Below are 6,000 nucleotides of genomic sequence, written 5' to 3'. Positions count from 1 at the left end.
TTTTGCATGGTATCCTCACTAATGCAACATTCCCCAAACCAAAAATAATTTCATTTACTACGTATAAGGAGTAGAGTGCCTCCATTTTAATTTTGACTTTCATTTTGGTGTTTCCTCAAGCTTAGGAAAGTAGAATTCTACTTTTTAAAGCAAGACTATTGCCTTTCTGGTACAAAGGTATATAGGCTTAGGGTTGCATCCTTAGAGGCTTTTGGAGTGATAACTTTTTCTTTTTTAATTTATTTTTTTATTTTTGGCTGCGTTGGGTCTTTGTTGCTGCGTGCAGGCTTTCTCTAGTTGTGGCGAGCGGGGGCTACTCCTTGTTGCGGTGCACAGGCTTCTCATTGCGGTGGCTTCTCTTGTTGTGGAGCACGGGCTCTAGGAGTGCGGGCTTCAGTAGTTGTGGTGCAGTCTCTAGATCTCAGTAGTTGTGGCTAATGGGCTTAGTTGCTCCGTGGCATGTGGGATCTTCCCAGACCAGGGCTCGAACCTGTGTCCCCTGCATTGGCAGACGGATACTTAACCACTGCGCCACCAGGGAAGCCCAGAGTGATAACTTCTTAAAACTAATAATGCCTTAACATATTTAGTTATTGCTCTTTATTCTGTAGGTCTAGGTTGACAAACTTTGTCTGTAAAGGGCCAGAGAGTAAATATTTTAGGCTTTGAGGACCAAATGGTCTCTGTCTCTCAACTCTTCTATTGTGGCAAGGAGCCACAGATATAAACAAGCGCAAGTGGATGTATTCAAATAAAACTTCATTTACAGAAACATGTAATGGGCTGGATTTGACCTGGGACAAAAGTTTGCTGACCCTGGTTGGAAATTATAAACACCCCCCAAAGAAAATCCACTACTTGTTGTGACAGAGGGTTCGTAGACTCAAATAACATAGGTACTTCTATGAAGAGAACTAATAATGGTAATGATGGGGTTCAGGACATGTTATCCCAAAATATGGCACCTTGGCATATTGAACATTTTAAGCTGAAGGAATTTGAGAAATGGCACAGGCAGTAAGGATGTTCTGACCTTCCCTGAAGCAGGTCATAAAACCCTCTTGTGAGAGATTTATGCCCTCCTCGTACCAGGAGGAAAGGAGCATCTTTATCTCTGAAGACAAAGGGACACAGAGGATTCTGAATAAATATTAGCCTTGCTAAGTTTCTCCAGTTTCCTACACTTACCTCATACCTTTTGTCCTATTATATCTTTCCATTCTTCAGCAAACTTAGCATAAAAACCCATTTCTTCGGGTTCTCATTCCCTTATGAAGGCTCTCATGATAAAACTTACATTATATGAATTTGTATGCTTTTTTCTTGTTAATATGCCTTTTGTTACAGGGGTCTCAGTTGAGAACTTAAAAGGGTAGAGGAGAAAGATATTATTCCTCCCCTACAATAATAAAGTGTTCATTAGGAAGGCTTCATATCAGAAAATCAGGGTATGCATATTCTGTGACTCTGTGTGATCAACTGTGTACAAAAAATCTCTCATTCCTGGAAAATATGAAGATATTTGTCCAAGATAGCTAACAAAATATTTCACGTATTTGATTATGACTTTGCTTGGTAAAGTTTGCCTTAGTTACAAGTGTAAATTTCAGAGAGTAGGTTTTACTTCTATTTTGTTTCCCCTTCTATAAGACTATACTTTTTTATATTTAGCAAGTAACCAGAGATGACTACTACTCTTGTTAAAATAGTCCAACAAATCAAATTCACTTCTGTTGAAGATTTAGTTCCACAATTTTTCATTCTTGGTTATAAGGAGTAGATAAGGACATGACTAACATTAGTGACTAGAACCTATACAACTTGTGGTGCTCCCTATATTGAGATCATTTCCCCCGATTTAAAGCTGAGTTACTAATTAAGGACTAACAAATGATCAATTATGATTCAAGTAAAAGTACTATCATTAAGTAGAACTTGGAAGAACTAAGAGTCCTTGTCCTTATGGTCTTATTCAAATTAAACAAATATATTTTTAAAGTGGAAATAGAGGAAATAGAAGCAAGAAGTATATGATGGTAGATATTATGATCTGCCGCTTCTTGCCAGTTTTTACTATGAAAGAGAGCTAATATTTATTAGTTTTAGTACTAATATTTTAGAACTAATATTTATTAAAACTAGTATTTCTTATTTAGTGAGAGAACTTTCCAGTTGCCTCTTGGAATAACTGAGGATGGAGGAATTACCTTTAAGCAGATCATTCTTGTTTTGTGAAGAATAATTTGAGAGGTTCCCTTTAGTTCTGTAAATGTAGTGAGTAGACCCCATTGTCCTGATACTTAATACTTGATAGTAATTGTTATTATTATAATTATAATGTTAACAGGAGCAACTTTTATCAGTGACATAGGCCTTGCTCTGCAAAGCTCTTTGCTGGGGAGGAACATAACCAACCTTTACAGGAGGAGCCTATTGCCACTGGTAGGTAATTTGTATATGCTATTTAATTAAATTTAAATCATTTAAATTTAATTAAAATTTAAAATTTATGTGTATTTTATTTAATCTTCATAACAACACTATGAAGTAAGTGTAGCCGATGAAAAAGCTGAGATCCATCTAAAGAGGCTGAATGAATTACCCAAGATCACAAAGCTTAGAACTGGCTGATCTGGGATTCAAACACATGTCTATTTGGCCCCAGACTTTCCCATTTCACCATGCTAGTGAAGATAAGTTACCATGAAATTGTAACTCCACCCACAAGAAGAGAGGAGAGCACTTTACTGAACTTATTGATAAGTTCTAGTAGTTTTTTTGTGGCATCTTTAGGATTTTCTATGTCACGTGCAATGACTGTTTTACTTCTCCCCTTCCAATTTGGATTCCTTTTATTTCTTTTTCTTATCTGATTGCTATGGCTAGGACTGCCAATACTATGTTGAATAAAAAGTGGCAAGATGGGGCTTCCCTTGTGGCGCAGTGGTTGGAAGTCCACCTGCCGATACAGGGGACGTGGGTTCATGCCCCGGTCCGGGAGGATCCCACATGCCGCGGAGCGGCTGGGCCCGTGAGCCATGGCTGCTGAGCCTGTGCGTCCGGAGCCTGTGCTCCGCAATGGGAGAGGCCACAACAGTGAGAGGCCCACGTACCGCAAAAAAAAAAAAAAAAAAAAAAGTGGCAAGAGTGGACATCCTTGTCTTGTTCTTGATCTTAGAGCAAATGCTTTCAGTTTTTCACTGTTGAGTATGATGTTCACTATGGGCTTGTCGTATATGGTCTTTATTATGTTGAGGTACATTTCCTCTATACCCACTTTGTTAAGAGTTTTTATCATAAATCGATCTTGAGTTTTTACAAAACCTTTTTCTGTACCTATTGAGATGATCATATGATTTTTATTCTTCATTTTGTTAATATGATGTATCGTTTGATTTGTGAATACTGAACCATCTTTGCATCCTTGGAATAAATCCCACTTGATCATGGTGTATGATCTTTTTAATATACTATTGAATTCATTTTGATGAGGATTTTTACATCTACGTTCATCAGTAATATTGAAAAAAAAAAAAAGAGTGGAGACTCTATTTCCCACAGCCCTCTGCTCTCCCCAAAGTAATCCCTGCTGGCTTTCAAAGCCAAACATTCTGAGGGCTCGTCTTCCTGGTGCAGGACCCCCAGGCTGGGGAGCCAATGTGGGACTCAGACCCCTTGCTCGTTGGAGAGAACCTGTACAATTGTAATTATCCTCCCGTTTATGGGTTGCCTACTCTGGGGTGTGGGTCTTGACTCCATCGCGACTCTGCCTCTCCTACCTGTCTCTCATTGTGGTTCTTTCTTTTCTTCTTTTTTTTTATTGCAGTATGCGGGCCTCTCACTGTTGTGGCCACTCCCATTGCGGAGCACAGGCTCCGGACATGCAGGCTCAGCGGCCATGGCTCATGGGCCCAGCCGCTCTGCAGCATGTGGGATCCTCTCAGACCGGGGCACGAACCCGTGTCCCCTGCATCGGCAGGCGGACTCTCAACCACTGCGCCACCAGGGAAGCCCTTTGTGGTTCTTTCTTTATATCTTTAGTTGTAGATCTTTTCTGCTATTCTTCGTGTGGTTCTCATCCGTAGTTGCTCTGCAAATAGTTGTGATTTTGGTGTGCCAAACTTACGTGGGAGGAGGTGAGCTCAGGGTCTTCCTACTCTACCATCTTGGCCTGATCCTAGATTATTTGTTAATATTTTTATTGAGCAAAATAAAATGCTGGTACCATATTTTGATTTCCAATTTTTTTCTCTTTGAATTTTCCTTGCCTATAAAATCCCAAAGTTTGGGCATCATTGTTCTAATTACACACAAACTAGCTGATGGAATATTTATTGTTTAGGACACAGATTATTTTTTTCAGGACTTCCCTGGTGGCACAGGGGTTAAGAATCCGCCTGCCAAGGCAAGGGACACGGGTTCAATCCCTGGTCTGGGAAGATCCCATATGCCGCAGAGCAACTAAGCCCGTGCGCTTCAACTACTGAGTCTGCTCTCTAGAGCCCACGAGCCACAACTACTGAGCCCGTGTGCCGCAACTACTGAAGCCTGTGTGCCTAGAGCCCATGCCCTGCAACAAGAGAAGCCACTGCAATGAGAAGCCTATGCACCACAATGAAGAATAGCCCCTGCTCGCCACAACTAGAGGAAGCCCGCGCACAGCAATGAAGACGCAATGCAGCCATAAATAAATAAACAAAACAAAACAAAAAAAACACTGTTACAACTCAACAGCAAATAATGATTTATTTGCTGATTTTTAAAATGAGCAAAGGACTTGAATAGACCTTTCTCCAGAGATGATATGCAAATGGCTAACAAGCACATGAAAGATGCTCAATATCACACATCATCAGGGAAATGCAAATCAAAACCGCAGTGATGTACAGCTTCACACTCATGAGGATGGCTACTTTCAAAAACAAAACCAGGGCTTCCCTGGTGGCGCAGTGGTTAAGAATCTGCCTGCCAATTCAGGGGACACGGGTTCGAGCCCTCGTCCGGGAAGATCCCACATGCTGTGGAGCAACTAAGCCTGTGTGCCACAACTACTGAGCCTGCGTTCTAGAGCCCACAAGCCACAACTACTGAAGCCTATGTGCCTAGAGCCTGTGCTCTGCAACAAGAGAAGCCACCACAATAAGAAGCCCTTGCACCGCAACAAAGAGTAGCCCCCGCTCACCGCAACTAGAGAAAGCTCACGCGTAGCAACAAAGACCCAATGCAGCCAAAAATAAAAAAATAAAAATAAATTTATTTTTTAAAAAAGTATGGTGAAGGTACATGATAGATTAATTGCATTAAAAGCCCAATTAATGGCTTCCCTGTATGTCCTTTGCTCTGTAACTTCTCACATGGGCTCTGGCCTTGGTACATCAAGTACAGTCAAAAAGATGCTATGTGACTTCTGAGGCTAGGTCACAAAAAGGATGCAGTTTCTGCCTTGCTTTCTCTCTTCATCTGGGACACTCACATTTGGGACCATGCCAGAATGCTATGAGGAAGCCCAAAGTAGCCAATGTGGAGAGACAGCATGGAGACACCCATGGGTAGAGAACTGAGACCCCCTAGCTGACCCCCTAGCCAGCATCAACTTCACCAGAAAGATAATGGGTGGCAAAAAAGCACTGAAAAGATACTCGACATCATTATTCAAAAGGGATGTGCAGGGCTTCCCTGGTGGCGCAGTGGTTGAGAGTCTGCCTGCCGATGCAGAGGACACGGGTTCGTGCCCCGGTCCGGGAGGATCCCACATGCCGCGGAGCGGCTGGGCCCGTGAGCCATGGCTGCTGAGCCTGCGTGTCTGGAGCCTGTGCTCCGCAACGGGAGAGGCCACAACAGTGAGAGGCCTGTGTACAGCAAAAAAAAAAAAAAAAAAAAAAAGGGATGTGCAAATTAAAACAACAATGAAATACCACTACTTACATACTAGAATCACAAAAATTAAACAGACTGAACATAGCAAGTGCTGGCAAGGATGTGAAAGAACTAGAACCTCAG

The 6,000-nt window shown here is 41.7% G+C and overlaps 1 protein-coding gene across 2 annotated transcripts in view; it reads left to right on the top strand.

Annotated features, from left to right (window-relative positions):
* Positions 1-231: 231 nt before the first annotated feature.
* The window catches only part of SLC3A1 (solute carrier family 3 member 1), a 44,464-nt gene continuing 38,695 nt past the window's right edge, over positions 232-6,000 (top strand). For both annotated transcript variants that reach the window (XM_079940867.1, XM_079940866.1), the window contains exon 1: positions 232-2,442. The gene's annotated coding sequence lies outside the window, so the exon portion shown is untranslated. The remainder of the gene's footprint in view (positions 2,443-6,000) is intronic.

The sequence above is a fragment of the Stenella coeruleoalba genome (assembly GCF_951394435.1).
Source record: "Stenella coeruleoalba genome assembly, chromosome: 13".
Taxonomy (NCBI): domain Eukaryota; kingdom Metazoa; phylum Chordata; class Mammalia; order Artiodactyla; family Delphinidae; genus Stenella; species Stenella coeruleoalba.
Note: the sequence above shows the minus strand (reverse complement) of the source record. Positions and strands in the feature narration are given on the sequence as shown.